Source organism: Adiantum capillus-veneris, chromosome 21 (genome assembly GCF_014529385.1).
Source record: "Adiantum capillus-veneris isolate H3 chromosome 21, ASM1452938v2, whole genome shotgun sequence".
Lineage (NCBI taxonomy): Eukaryota > Viridiplantae > Streptophyta > Polypodiopsida > Polypodiales > Pteridaceae > Adiantum > Adiantum capillus-veneris.
In genome coordinates this window covers 50140824-50157263 of record NC_140951.1, presented here as the reverse complement: position 1 = coordinate 50157263, position 16440 = coordinate 50140824, and positions in this window count along the sequence as shown.

Sequence of the window (16440 nt, the reverse complement as noted above, 5' to 3'; positions counted from 1 at the left end):
GTAGAAACATTTATAGGAGAAGAAAAGAATAAGGCTTTTGAATCCCAAATTTTGACAAATTATTATTTCAATCATATAATATAAACATCACATTTTAAAAATATGAAGCCAAATTCTTTTCAACAAATCCAGTGTACATACAATAGTTCAAAATGCTAGTGTGCATCCTCTTGAGAGCATTTTTCCTGCAACATCAAGAGGTTAGAAGTGACTTTGTCAAGATTAGGATTGATTTAGAAGTATCCAGTCGCGCTATCACATATTCCTTAAAAATACTAGTGGAACATGTATTATCCTTGTACGTGGCAATTATCAAGGACTCAAGTCTTCAAACCACATGATAATTTAGATTAATGTGCTCAATACTAGCAGTACATGAAACACTAATACAACAATGCAAGGGTTGTTGGCACTACCTGCTTGCAGGTAATGATATAGGCATGGTGCCTATCAAGTTGTGTACACATTTTTTTAGGCTTTTTAGGTTTTTTTTTGGCTTACTAATAAAAATAGTGTATCTTTCTCTCTATCTCTCTCTCATCTGCACTACCAAAGCAGATCTCTCTCTCTCTCTCTCTCTCTCTCTCTCTCTCTCTCTCTCTCTCTCTCTAATAGCAGGCAGTGCCGCCATCTGTGCGTTAGTGTCGGCTTGTTTTTTTTACTTTTTTTTTTTACTGGAAAAACTAGACATAGGTAAGGATAGTTCATCACCTATTTTTTAAATCTTTCAATACCTTTCATAAAACTTTGTCACCTTCATTACTCGAGAGGTTACAACATGCATCAGGTAGATGGATCCCTTGCCTAAACATATTAAACGTCCCAAATTCCTTGCTCAAATCCACCTTCCAAATATATGGCCTCATCATAGCTGAATACAAGAAGGCATCAAACGATTTGCCTTCAAGACTAAACTATCTACCATTTATTTAAGAATCGTGCTCGAAAAAGTGGCTAAGAATGTCAAATCCCCTTCTAATGGTTAAAATAAAATCCACTAATGGTGTCATAAAATCTAATATCTAACCAACCCAAATGATTTTCTCATATTAAATTGATCACTTAATGTGGGAGAATAAACGGGAACAAGTGTTAAGATATAGATATGTGCTTATAGATCTATCTCAACACGGGGCCAATAGTAAAGGGGCCCAAATGGGAGATGGTCTATCAAGAGCAAGGCTAAGCAATGGAGCATAAGACCTTAGGGTTAGCTTCATTGAAGACCTCGAATAATGTGTGTAAAAGTCCTTTGACCTTAGGTAAGCTAGGGCTGAGCTTGAGGTGGGAACCCGGCCCAAGCTCAAGGTGCTTGTCGTGCTTGAGGTGCTTGACTGGCTCCATGCTTGAGGTGCTTGACTTGGTGCATGATTAAGGTGCTTGAGGTGCCTTGAGAAGCTTGCCTGAGATGCTTGTGGGAACACCCCCTACTTCAAGTGCTTTGTCATGCTTGATGACTAAGGTGCTTGAGCTCCTAAAGTCAAAAGCATCCCTACAAGAGGGGGGGCGAGCCCTTTTCCTAGGGATTAGAGAGAGAGAACACACACTCACACACACAAGGGAAGCCCCAGCTTGAAGAGGTAGCAAGGACACTTGTCAAGTTCCTCCCCATGTTGCCCTCATGGTGTGCCTGAAGCCTATTGGTTGGCCACCCAAGGGGTCCAATGATAATTTAGGATATTTAATTAATTGATTTTGCATTTATCAAGTCCTCTCTCTCAAAGGGGAAAGGGGGGCACTTGTCCCAAGGCTACCCATGTTGCTTGTAATGGCTCCTGCTTGTGATTGGCTAGGCCTGGAGGGGTCCAATGAGCTTCAAGCATGAGCTACAAGGGGGGGTCGACCCAAGCAAGCTAGGGGGGTGCTTAGGGGGTATACTCACCCACACACACACTCACAAACACTCTCATTGTGTACTATGCAAAGTGCAAGAGCTCCCTCTCCTTCTCCAAGCAAGTAGAGGTTGAGAGCCTACACCAACACTCTTGGCTATGGAGTGCAAATCCAACCAAGAGCCATGCTTCAATGCTTAAGCTTGCCATCTCCTTCTTCTTCATTACTATGCTATTATGTATGCTAGCAACAAGAGTATGATAAGTGAGGAACTAATTCTTTCTCCTACGAAATGTTTCTTCTTCGACCTCTTCCCTACCCTCATTCCCTGCTAGCTCTCTCCACCTTCGAAGGTGTTTGAGGTCTTGGGACTGAGGCTTGGGATAGTTAAAGCTTTCTTCAAGTTTATGTTATGTTTGTGATGCATGAAGCCTTCCATATTCATGGCATCACCTAGGTCACAAGGAACACAAAGACTGTATTGTAACAAGTCTCTCTTTATGGGAGAAATCATAATACAAATGCCTATTGGAGGGGGGACCGGCTCCACATAAATCCGGTCCTCAACTGTTGTCATGTTCTCTAAACTCTCTCTCTTGCAAAAGTATTGTCTATGCCAAGTTAACTAATTGCTATGATTATGTTGCTATCTTCAATTATGTCTACCCGCTATGCTCACAAAATCATTTCTTGAAAGTACTCTCATTAAATTCCGCTACTCTCAAATTGAATAGGCAAATTCCATTACAAATGGGCCACTACAAGCTATCATCTACACTGATTTTTTCAAGCTGCCTAAACTTAAGGAGTTGTGGCAAGCACTATGTCCTCGTCCTTCGCCGTGTGACTTCACCTCTCTCTCTCAAATAGATCCAAATGCAAATAATCTCACAAGAATAAAGGAGAATAGTAGAATAATGACCTCTTGATTTTATACACATGGTATGTTGTAGCATCCAAGCTCATCCACCCGTTGAAAAATGCCATCCTTATGCATAAGGCATACTGTGAATTTGACAAAATCTTGTTATATAAATAAGCCTCAAAATCTCTTCGAAAGATTTAACTACACCGAAACAAGAATACATAATCATGTATAGCTAGCCAAGGCATGTATGCAGTAAGGCAATCTATTGTCCATGATTCTTTCTCCTAGTCATTTTTGAAGGTTTATCCCCAATTCAATTCCAATGTAGGGTTTGCATAGGCTTGTCTCCGAAATTGAGACATGAATTTTTAGTAACAAATGTATGAGTTGACCAACAGTTATATCAATATACATAAGTTCAAGTTTGAAGGAAAATCAAAAAGGCAAACAATGAATGGTTCAACCACCTCGTTTATATTCCTAAATAAGTTATGCCTATAAAATTGTGTAGTAGGATTTAGTTCTAATGCACCATGGCATTCTAAGAAAATCTTATAGTAATTAGCAAAGGCAAAGAATATAAGCTTCTATAAGATATACCCTTCAAATTGTGTAGTAGGATTTAGTTTTAATGCACCATGGAATTCTAAGAAAATCATTTAGTAATTACCAAAGGCCAAAACTATAAGCTTGTATAATACATTTATACCAAAAGGTTCGGTTAGAGGAATATACTATGACATGTGTGATGCCTATAGTAAATATATGGGAAACTTTTTCTAGAAAAGTTATCTCACCCTCATAAGCATGTCGACCAATCCACCAAAAGGGCATACAACTTTTATTCAAAAACTCTTAAAGGTATTCTATCCTTTGCCACATTTATTTCCAACCCCCTTGACCACTAGCTTTAAGCAAGCATGTGTGTTATCTTAGTTAACATACGATTCTTTGCGTCTTAATTTCATCTAAACTTATGTTCCTGGCTCGGGGTAGCTAAGATCGTGAAGGTCATAGGCAAAATTATCACCTCACCTAAGGATGACTCAAAGTGAGAGAGTAGAAGTCCTCTCCTCCCATCAACATAACTCTAGATGATTTTTGCAAATGAAGGAGCCATTGTTAGGAGCTTTATAATATGACTCTGTCTATTAGTGCCTAAATACGTTTACAATATCAAGCTTGAATCCATCCACTATTAAAACTAAGCCAATTCCTTGGAAAATTATAATTGAGCTAGGCCTATTGGACATTAGCCTTGGAAAGTTATAATTGAGCTAGGCCCTATTGAACATTAGCCTTGACTTGAAATTGGAAGGGCAAGTCAAGGGGAGCCCGGAGCAATGAGTATTGGTTCCAAGGCTGATGATTAAATCTCTTGGCTACCTACACCAGCAATGCACACATCACCACTGAAGGTTTCAAATTTTGTAGTGCAACCAATAAATTGTCACATCTGTTCCCTAATATATATATTATTCACAGAGAGATTTGTGATAGCACATTCCCAACCATTCATAACTTTCGAACCATCTACCAGAAGTAACAAAAGAAATAGCACTCGGACAACAATAGTGGGCTACCTATCATTTTAGCCCCTTTGGAATTACAATAAAACATTTACTTCAAAAATGGCTTCTGGATGTGATAGTAGGCTCGTAGTAATATAGATATAATTATAGACAATCTTGTAAAGTTGTCAACCTATACACCCTACAAGCCTCTTTATGTTGCCTGGAGGTAGCAAGGAGCCTAATTGCCAGAGGAGACAAGGTTTTTGAATCTCCTCACTGCAAAGGTCTAGCTCTTCCCAAGTCTCCCACTTTATTAGAGTTTATAAATGTGGAAGGAATAAACCCTTTGCTTTCATGTCATAATCATAAAGCTATGCTTCCTGCATCAGTGAGTCTTATCTTAACCAATGTTCTTCAAAAGGCTGACCTGCTTTCCATCATTTACTGTTTATAATCCTGCTCCACTTCAACACACAACCCCAGACAACACACTTGCGAAGGCCTTTCTTTGTCCGTGCCATGAAAACTATAATTTGTTTGCAGTTTCATAGAACAGGCATAGATAAAATACAGATAAACCAGAACATCTTCATGGAAATTCCAATACGCAGCATGATATCAACCTTCCAAATCAAAATACAAAGTAAGAATCAAAGGTTGAAACCGCTGCCTTCAACAAGATGCTGGATGTAAGCAAGTTGGTTTTCCCGTCAACACGGAAACTTGGAGAAGCTTGATGTGATAGAAACATCAAGCAGACATCATATATGAACAGTCACCAACCAGACAGCCCCAAAGATCCAATGCCATTAGTACCGAAAGAATGGCCTTTGTTGCAATCCATTCTTGGCTCTAAAATCTATACAATCTAGCACTGCAGATCAAGTATGTTGACCGATGTGCGTCACAAGGAGCTTTTGACATGTTACCATATAGAAAAAAATATAAATTTGCTAGATGATTCACTAGTTTGAATACACACAACTAGTAAAAGTGCAAACTAGCAACTGTGAGACAGTTTCTAGTTGGTCAATCTAATAAGTTTGTTACTATATGGCAAATGGTACTACCATATAGTAACTAAGTTGCTAGATCTAACTAGAAACTCTTCACACTTGCTAGTTTGACCTTAGTGTGTCAAACTAGTTAATCATCTAGCAAATCCAAACTAATAAGTCACCAAGTAAATCTAAACTAGTTAATGACCTAGAAAATTTAAACTAGGTAGACATATAGAAAATCTAAACTAGTAGAATGTATGCTAAGTCAAATCTTTAAGTGATTCAGGAAATGATTTAATCAACTTAACAAGAGAGGTACATGTAACCAAATATGAAAGTTCAATAAGATAATGTCACTTTCAAACACATAGAAGTTTCAAAGATACAAATCTCAATCTTCATTTGCCAACTCCACATCTTTGAGTGACAAAGCTCCTACCTTATCAAAATTGATACAAACGATGCTCTTCACTAAGAGCCAAGTCACTAAATCCTCACACATGGTAAAAGAATTGGTGTCACCCGCCTTCCTCTTGAAGAAGGAATGTGTTTTTTTGAGAGCAGTATAAGTAGGTTTTACAAGATGATAAATGTCTTCAACCTTCTTAGTACCAAGCCATTTCATTAGAATGGCTTCTTTATCACTTACACATAACTCTCGTGCCTAAAAAAAAATAACAAAGAGTATCAGTCATCATCTAGTTAAACTCTATGTGTATTAGTCAAAGTATAGTGCAAGTAGTACACCTAACAAAATACACACCTTTTTTTCTAAAAGAGAGCTTTCATCAATAATACTCTCTTCTCTGGATCCACTTGATAGTTCCTAAACATGAAAACAATATAGTTTTAATCCTAGTTACCAAGATTTCATTTATATAGCTTAACTTAACCAATTTACCTTTTTCTTTTTGTTATTGGAAACCTTTGAAGCTTTCTCCTTTTTTTTGAGAAGCTCCTGAAGCTTACTCGTAGCCTAAAAACACGACACACAACAACTTATAAAAGAAAGTAAAATCCAATATCGATCAAGCTACTCAACACAAATATATTACTAGCATACCTTTCTTTTTCGCACACTTTTTCTAGAGAGCAGATCTACGTTTGAATCGCAAAATTCACTTGAAGTGTTATCTTTCATTTTCTATATACCAAACAATCACAATAATCAAGCAATACAAAAAATGTATTTTATGCATCAAACAACATAACCTCAAACTCAAACCTTGTTCTCTACATGGTTATGATCGACACCATGTGAACTCTCATAAGATTTTTTTTCTTCCAAAGCAACCCCAAAGCTCCCATCTGATATAAATCTTTGATACTCCTAAATAAAAAATAATCATAATTTAAGTGAAATATAAATATATATATATATATATATATATATAGAGAGAGAGAGAGAGAGAGTACTTTTGAACATACCTCATAAACATCATTTTCTTCATCATTATTTTGCCAAGGAATTTCTGGAATATATACTTCTACATCTTCCTAAGTTTTCATAAATAAACCATAAAAAAATTTAACTTTAAGAACACACATTTAGAAGCTCAAGATGAATAGTGTGTAGTAACCAATGACTCACATTAGCTGGTGCCTCCTTTTCCATCTTGTTTTCAATTACCACAATAGTATCCATGTCAGTAAGCTTTGCCAAAGCATTGTCATCGTGAGCATTCTCTACCTATTGAAAATAAAATGTAGATGAAAAAAAGCATCAAATAAGCCACTAAGTATTCATGCTAACTATCTTACCATTTTGTTAGGAGAATCATCTTTATCCAAGTCATTGGATTCTCCATGTTGCATCCCAACATCCTTATCATGTAAATCATTATTTATGGCCTATATTTGCATTAAAAATATCTTGTAAGTATAAAACACACAAAAAACATATCTTTATTAATGCATTAAATAACCATATCGTAGATCCACTCGAGGAAGACGTTGATTGGTGGGCCTTTCGTTTGGTATACTTGCGCTTAGCGGCAAGAGACTTGATACACCATAAATAAATATCCTCCTCCTTCCAAGGATAAGAAGCTCCATCTATGACAATGTCTTTGAGTTTGCCTATGTTGTCTCCAATGATGCTCATAACTTGACTCTTTCGTTCAAGATTGTTTCGAAGGTCACCAATAGAGTCAACTTTTTCAAACCATTTTCCCACCTCCCCATAGTTAGAGTATAACACTCTATATCGATCCGGATGATACTTCAAAAGAAAATTTCTACTATAAAGCTTCCCTGCATCTCTATGTGTGGGAGGTGGAGGTCTAAACACCTGGTCATATATCTCTGGATCATATTTAGTTGCACAAGGTGGATCCCCATGTGTAGTAATGCTAGTAGGATTTCCTAAAATTCTTTTGTTCCCAGCATAATTGGCTCTCCATACACTCAACTCTTTGAGAGCTTCATCATGAGGTTTCGAAAGCAATGCAGCTAAAATAGATTGCGGACAACTCATATTTACCCTAACAAAGTCAAACAAGCACACACATATAAAAATAATTAACAACCACCAATAAAAACAAGTTAAATCACTTTTAAAAAAAGAGACTTAAGTCAATATAGACATATCTAAGTAGTGGGTTACAAAATTAAATATAGACTTGACACATTGTATACATGCTCAAATAGTGGGGTACAAAATTAATTGTAAACTTGACACATTTTAGACATGTTCAAATAGTGAATTACAAAATATAATCATTCATTGGAGCGCCATATAATAGGTACCCAACGATCAAGCTCCCCTAGCTTAGTGATCTTCTTCTTCTTCACTACAACCCAACCTTCGAGCAGAAACACACAACTATCCCAACTTCTCCATTCATTCTCCTCTATTTGAACTTTCCAAATATTGCTTTGATGCATAGGAGGCTTTAGTATAGCAAGCTTTGCCATTTTTTCCTCACAATTTATTTCCCTAACCACGGCATGCTTCAATTGTTCCACACCTCCATTTTCGATGCATACTTTTACTATATCATGCTCTTGGAGCCATAAAGGAACATTTCCACATTGTCCTTCCTCTAGCAATCTATCCCTTCTCTTTAAGTGTTTCACTTCATAAGCTATGAACTTATGTCCTCGCGATAATGGCATTGGAATAAACTTATGTAGCAAAGATGAGATTAGGCGAATACAATCCCAAGTGAAGGGCAACGGTATCTTTTCAAGGACACTCATTCCTGTAACTGTATCAATAAGTAATCGTTCTGAATGAGTATCACCTACAATGCATTGCTTATAGTATCTCCCTGCAAAGAAAAGCATGGACTTTCCTTGATGCTGCATAGAGAAAAAAGAAGTTATACAAGCTTTCCAATGGCCCCTTTCCTCTACTTGTTGATTTATATCATCAACCTTCACCACCACATCAGAGCCAACTTTGTATATTTCCTCTCTGAAGAGAACCTTGTCATACGCCTTTACTTCTGCAATAGGAATGCTTGCTTCAATGTTCCAAAATCTCCTTAAAAAGGTAGACTCCTCACTTGTTGGATTCCGATAAACACATCGCTTCTTTGAAATTGCAATGCCTTTGAGAAGAAGGCTATCTATACATGAAGATCTTTGACCATGTTTCAACATGGTATTCCACAAAGATTTCGCTGCACCAATAGACGAAACAATTGCTAAACCATCCATATCTTGCAGTGGACACTCCTCTGAGTAGTCTTCTATAGCGGAGTTACTGAAAGTGCCACCCATAGAGGCATGCAAAGATCTTAAGAATCTTTGTTCCAGAAGAAGCCCATCACTGTCTGATTGCACAATCTGAAAAACTCTAGTAAAGAACTTCCTCAAATAATATTGGACAAATGATGCTTCATCCTGCATATTATTTGTCTTGATGGTGCTGTATATCTTTACAAGACGCTCAAAGATATAACACCAGTACCGATCATGTAGACCATGACGTATCACATCATCAAGAAGCTCGCCACTTCCAGCAACATGTTCCAAGGGAGAAGAATTTGCTCCGAAGTATTCTTCTGTTTGAATTCTCCAAGATTGTAGAAGTGATTTTACCACTTGAATATCAACAATGGACCAGCCATGATCTCTAGAGTAATTGTAGAAACTATGAGCTATATCAATCAATAAATAGCCCAGAACTTGCATCTGTTCATCTATCCCATTGACTGTCCTTAGAATATAAGGAAGACACCACTGAATAAATTTTTGATTCTCCTCAGCCTTAAAAGAGTCACAATAGACACTTGGAGCATTTGGCCACCGTCCATATTGAATTGAGCTAGGCATCACCTTGGTGAGTTCTCTCACAGCTGCATCTATCTCCTTCTTTTGAGAAGCATCGGCCTTCTGAATTAGATGTGAAATATACTTCTTAAATATATTTAATGACATTGTGTGCATCACATCGTACACGCAGTCAAGGGATACATCAAAACCATATAAGTCAGTAAGTCTCCACAGGATGGAGACCCCTGAGAGACCTGATTTTTTCAAGGCTGCTTCCCTTTCAACTTGTGTACAGCATCGCCTGGCTTCCTCCAAAGCAGCTTTCATCTCACCAACTGTTCTATGTGGCGGTGGAAATCTACTTTGATAGCGATTTTCATTATAAACATATCGACCATCCAGTTTTGTACCATCTTTCACTAGAGTTGCTTGTGCCTTGTCACGCCTGCAAAAGTCACTTCCTCCATTTTTAAACATGCATATCTTGCACTGTGCAGGATGGTCTCCAGTAACCATCATCACCATGGCGCATATCGTGCACAACTTTGAATAACCTTCAGGATCCTCAAAAACTTTTTCTACTGGATACTCATATATCACATCCACTCCATGAAGATATAACTTCTCTAGCTCATCCACTAAAGGAGTTAAGCATGTTGCAAAAACATCGCCAGAGCTCTTTATACTCTTTTTACAACTTTGCGGGATAAACAATACTGGCAAGACCTCTATGGAGGAGTTGGGACCTGCATTAAGCAACAAAATCTCCACAGCACCACAACTTTTTTGAGTCGTCCAGGACGTCTGAAAACCGTCCCAATGAAGCAACAACGCTACATTACGGGGATCACCCTGACCACACCATCACACATATTAGCATTAAAGATGAGTGAAATAATGTCACAAAAATTATACATGGATAACTAACCCTTTGAAATTTCTTGTTGCATTGAATATCTTCCAAGCATTCGAGACACGTGAATTGATAAGCTCCTTTATCTGCATCCCATCCTCTTTGCAAAGCTTCATGTCGCTTAGAGCTTGGAAAAGTGGTGTAGATCTTTTTGCACACTGGATTAGAGCAAACCACTGGTAGCTCATATAAAACCATTGGATCCCATAAATCTTTTACTTCTTGGAGCTTCGTTCCATTCCAGAAATCAACGATCCTTCTTTGTGCATCGTTTACAATTTCAGGAAGCCATTCTTGCTTATGGCGCCATATTCAACATCTCATGACAAAATGTATTGCATTTAGTCAAAAGCTTTAATTGAGGTCCAATTGGTATATAGTCGAAAGATAGCATACACTTCCTTGGCTTTTCACAAACGGGGCATTTTTCACAACACTGAAGGCAATCTCGCTTTAGCTTTTTAGAGCGAGGTTCTCTAGAGCATAAACACTTTGGCATTTCTCCAATAAAATTATCTTCCGAACTTGGTTGAAGGAGTTGTGGCGGATGCCTTGCCCCTTGATATCCTATGCAGACACGATAACGTTGGGCAGAAATCATTCCGAGCCCTTTCAGCATTGTCTGTAGTTGGTCCCAACATGCAGGGACTCTAATACCACCAAGGTCTCCTTCCCATGTAGATGGGAGCTGAATTAGCAGTCTCGCTAAACTTTGCTTGGCGCTTGGACAATTGACCCTTGATCCCCCAAAATCGCCGAACATCAAGCGAAGCATTTTATCTTGTACACCTATTGGTAATCGATGTTCATCCCATAGAGATTGTAGTTCCACTACTCTCTCAATGAGCTCCATGTACAAAATAGAGAAATCATCTTCTAGAACATCATTGGTGTCCATGAGAGCCTCATTTTGGCTTTGATCATCCACTTCTGCCTCAAATGACATGTGTTCACGGTCACTTGGGTCTTGCACATGATCGTAGGCGAAGTTCTCGCTTGATAGCCCATGTTCAGCTAAGCCAAACTTATTTTTTAAGCTATCATATTTTTTAAAGAGATCTTGATGACGATAATAGGTCGAAGCATGAACTTGTCGACCGCCTCCGCAATACAGTGAGCAACGGCAAATAGTGTGTCTTTCACCCTTACTAACCCTTTCCACTCTATTAATTAGACCAATAGAGGGAGAAACTTGGGGTTCAAGAAGAGTTGACATAGTTGTAGGTGTAGATAGAGGTGTAACCAGAGCTGACGTGGAAGGGCAGTCTAACTCTAGCTGCACCCTTCTCCTTTTACTTACTGATGGGTGGACTTTTCCCAGTGCATCTTGTTGACGGTGATGATAGAAAGTCCTCTTTGTTACAAAAGCACACCCATTTGATAAGTGTTTGCAAAGGTAATCGCACGAGCACTTCCAAGATAGACTTTGACTCATGACTAATAAACACTCTATATTTCAGAAAGAATTCTTACGTCAATACAGATTTGAGATCATCATTAAGAAAGAAAACAAAGCAAGAATAGAAGTTTTGATCTTTTTTTAATGAAAGAAGATGACACACTTTAAATAAGAACTTTCTTAATCACAAATTATAATCATAGCCTGGAGCATCTTCTACAACCAATGGAGGAAGAACACAACTCCAAATTTTCTTGTTGGGTATGAGGCTTAGTAAAAGCTTTAGCCTAGAGTGAATTACATCAATAGGCATACTTTGGAATCCTAGGGTAGAGATTTTGTAACCAGATACAAGCCCAAGACATGCTTTCAATGATAGCACACCCAATTTTACATGCCACCCTATAGAATCGTCTATAAAGATGGTTACTACACATGTGGGAGGCCCATCTTTGCCAAATAAATAATAGAAGGTCTCTGGCCAATGATCTATGTTGACTCCGTTTTCCTTCAAGCCATCAACAACGCTTTTCACGAGGTCAAAGCGAACCTTATAAGCGCTTGCTTTCATAACATTCCAAGGCAATTCTTGATCTTTTTCCATAATGACAATGTGATTACAAATACCTAATAAGTTTGGAGTGGTAATTATTAAAAAATCTCTCTCTCTCTTTCTCTCTCTCTCTCTCTCTCTCTCTCTCTCTCTCTCTCTCTCTCTCTCTAAATACACATCAAGTCTACGCACCCAATAATTAGATCTCTTTTTTACCCTAATTATTCAACAAATATAAGACATTTCTATAAATTCTCATCTATAGGTTTCCCCAAAGTTGTTCAAAGGTATAGTTTTTTAGAGCATTAAAAATAAACATTTGCGGTAAATCACAACATTTGCAAAAAAGATCAACCTCTTTGTCAATGCACTTGGGTTGAAATCCCCCACCCCACCCTAACCCTCCAGATCCCTTGACTCTTGACAAAGACGGCCTAAGTGCCATAAGCAGAAATGAAATATAATGCTTTACTTTATGTGGAAAAGCGACATAAGCTAAATGAAATGGTTTGAAATGAATTTTTACACCATGGTCTAGGAATTACTTTGATGGCATTACCGACCACCTGTGTGGCTTTTCCCTCCCCCCAGATTTCTTGATTTAGCCCCATTGTACATATGCTGGTTTTTTCATTGGGAGAGTCTCCCATCATGTTTGTTGTAGCCCGTGGTTGTAGCCCTATGGGTAGTTTCAATGTAATGCTTTACTTTATGTGGAAAAGCGACATAAGCTAAATGAAATGGTTTGAAATGAATTTTTACACCATGGTCTAGGGATTACTTTGATGGCATTACCGACCACCTGTGTGACTTTTCCCTCCCCCCATTTCTTGATTTAGCCCCATTGTACATATGCTGGTTTTTTCATTGGGAGAGTCTCCCATCATGTTTGTTGTATCCCTCTCTTAAAGAGGTGGTTGTAGCCCTATGGGCAGTTTCAATATAATGCTTTACTTTATGTGGAGAAGCGACATAAGCTAAATGAAATGGTTTGAAATGAATTTTTAGACCATGGTCTAGGGATTACTTTGATGGCATTACCGACCACCTGTGTGGCTTTTCCCTCACTCCATTTCTTGATTTAGCCCCATTGTACATATGCTGGTTTTTTCATTGGGAGAGTCTCCCATCATGTTTGTTGTAGCCCTCTCTTAAAGAGGTGGTTGTAGCCCTATGGGCAGTTTCAGTGACTAATAGAAGGATCTTTTTCTAGAAAAAAAAAACTTTGAAATGAAATGCCTTGAAATGAAATGCTTTGAAATGAAAAGCTTTACTTGTTGATAATCGAATATATTAGACCAGTGTAGGCACTGCTCGAAAATCCTTGAAGAGGAGGTTCGAGAGATCAATGTCTCAAACTGATGTCGTCGCTAAGGAACGGGGGACCCCGGCTCTTTCCGCGACTACTTTCTTGCATTAACGTCTGTCACACAGAAGAAGAGAAAGCCTAGCTCAGTTATATTATTCGAGAGTATTGCAAGAGTCACCCCTTAATTTGTTGTTCTTATATATTATTCAAGCTATCACCTGCTTATAATAGCGCTGGCCAGGTCGACGTGGCAGCTGAAGCGACAGTGGCAGCGGCGCAGTACTGGAACAGGCCGAGCTTAATCAATACCCTAGCTTCAGCGGCGCCAGTCAAGACGACGTACGTCAAGACACACAAAGCTCCACCGCAGGAGTGTGCCGAGATGGGGATGAAGGGGTGAGAGCTCGAAGGTGGCTACATGATTACCAGCAGCGGGCCAGAGCGCAGCGGGCTAGAGCACAGCGCGCAGCAGTAGAGCAGGGGAATGAATGCGATATTCAGTAGGCTAGAGGGCGAGCTCGATGGGCGCCATGGCGAGAGGGCGAGCTCGTCAATGGGCATGCGCCATGGCTGAGTTTAGCAAGGCATAATTTTTCGCCTACAGCTAGAGATAGGATAGAGAGTTAAGTGAAATGAAATGAAATGAAATGTCATATTAAACGACCTATGACATTAACCTTTGAGAACACCTCTTAGAAAATCCACGTAAAAAAAATAACTAGGTTGCAACTTGCTTACTAGTGTGCCATAGTTTCTATGGGTATTTATCTGTCGCGTATGGCATTAAGGTTCTCACTCATTGTTTTTATGGATTATCATACTTGCATACACATGTTAAGGAGTGTATATACTGTTGGCAGTTATATAGGGATCTAAATCACTTATGTCCCTTGTGTAAACTTTGGAAAATCGTCGTAGTTAAACTTTTAGTTATTCTTCATTAATCATTATTTACGCAAAAATTAGAAGGGCTACTCAAAGATTTTTCAATATTCTATTCTTCTTTCGAAGGGTAAAAATATGTTTTCCCTTCACTGAAGAGCAAAAGTGCCTCCGAAGGGCATCGAAGCCTTCAAAAATTAGGCTTGAATCAAATGTTTGGGTACAAAAATAAAATGAAGGAAAGTGAAAGACTAAAATTATCACACTAAAATCATCATCATGCTCGTCAATGTCCGAGGATGCCCGACTTCGGGCGTTGTCCAAGGAGGAAGTTTTGCATCGGTCATTGAAGAGCTTCATGAATCTCATCCTCTGTAAATAGTCGTACTAGGTGTCCCCCATAACGTGCTAAAATAGTATTGATCCTCTAATGGAGCCTCCATGAGGCATGCTCATCTGGCTATTGAGTCCTTGCTCTAAAGAAGTGAGTGATCTCCTTCTGTGAATGTCTCCCTCTGTCTGGTCTCCTCAAGCGACTCTCCCAAAGTCTATGAGTCTAGCAAAAACAACCCGAGGTATCTTTGATCTTGCTATCTCATAACTCTAGCCAACGCTCCAATTCCCTCTCTGAGTAGACAGGAAAGCGTCCTCGTATCTCACAATATATCGGACAATGACAAATGTGACGTAATTATGTATACATTTAGGAAGCCTCCCTAGAACCTTGTCCCCAATCAAAGAGCATGAAATTAAGCATACATATCCACTATGGCAATGCTCAATAAACAAACCTTTCCTTAGAATCTCGAATTATGGATTTCTTTTCTTGCTCACAATTGCCTCTAATTGGATGTAGTGATGTATGTCAATTGCCTCACATTGCAGCTTCTCACACTATGTCCAACTTATCACGTTCAATTGGCCCAAAATTATCATATTGAGTGCCATTGGACCCAACGTCCTCCTTGGATATTAAAATCATTTGTGTGTATATATATATATATATATATATAAGCTTTTTGCTATCAACCCATCACTGCCGACCAATTGCACTATAGCCTCCCTTCCATGTTCACATATGAGGAGATGAGGACCCTATTGAAATCATAGGATTTGCTCACAAGTTTTCTATCTAGAATGTCGTCTTTTGGACAAGATGCATTGTAGGATAGCCTCTGAAGGGGCTAGAAGGAAGGTGTATAGTGTCTGTCATTTATGTAAATAAATGTAGCAAGGCAATGGGATACAAGCTAATCTTAACAAGCAATCTCAGTTGTGGTCTCTTCCAATGTTGGATGTGGTCTCTTGGAATATTTGATTACAAGATTTGACCAAAAGGGGAAATTATGTTGTTACATGGTCACATATGCTAATTACTATATGTTGATTGGAATGCTGACTAAACCAGAGATGTGACACCATACGTTAACCCTTTTCTTAATACCTTGGACTCAAAAAATGCTAGCAAGCTTTTGGTCCACGATTGATGTCCGATAATATTTGCTAGACAACCCAAACATGGAGGGGAATAAAATGATGAGGTCTTGAAAGTCTATTCCAGTATATCACTAAAATCCTCTACTAAGAAGAAGGATTTGTACAAAGTTAGTAGGATACACTAATAAAATTAGTGGGTTACTGAAGCACGACACATATTGAGCATCCTCGGGGCCAATATGTATGCAAAGTGACAGCTGCTTGCCAGAGTAGGACACATACTTGACCATCATTGGTGAATTTGTACCCAATTAAATGATGTTTATTGTCATAATAATCAATATCTAATTCTCCTAAATGATTTTCTCATGTTAAACTGATCATTTAATATGGGGAAGTGCGAAGGGAGAAAAAGCTAGAATATTGGTTAAGCTAGCAGACCGGCCACGATAGGGATCCAAAGGAGGGTAAATAGGGATCCAAAAGGAGGGACCGTCTGCAAAGGAGCAA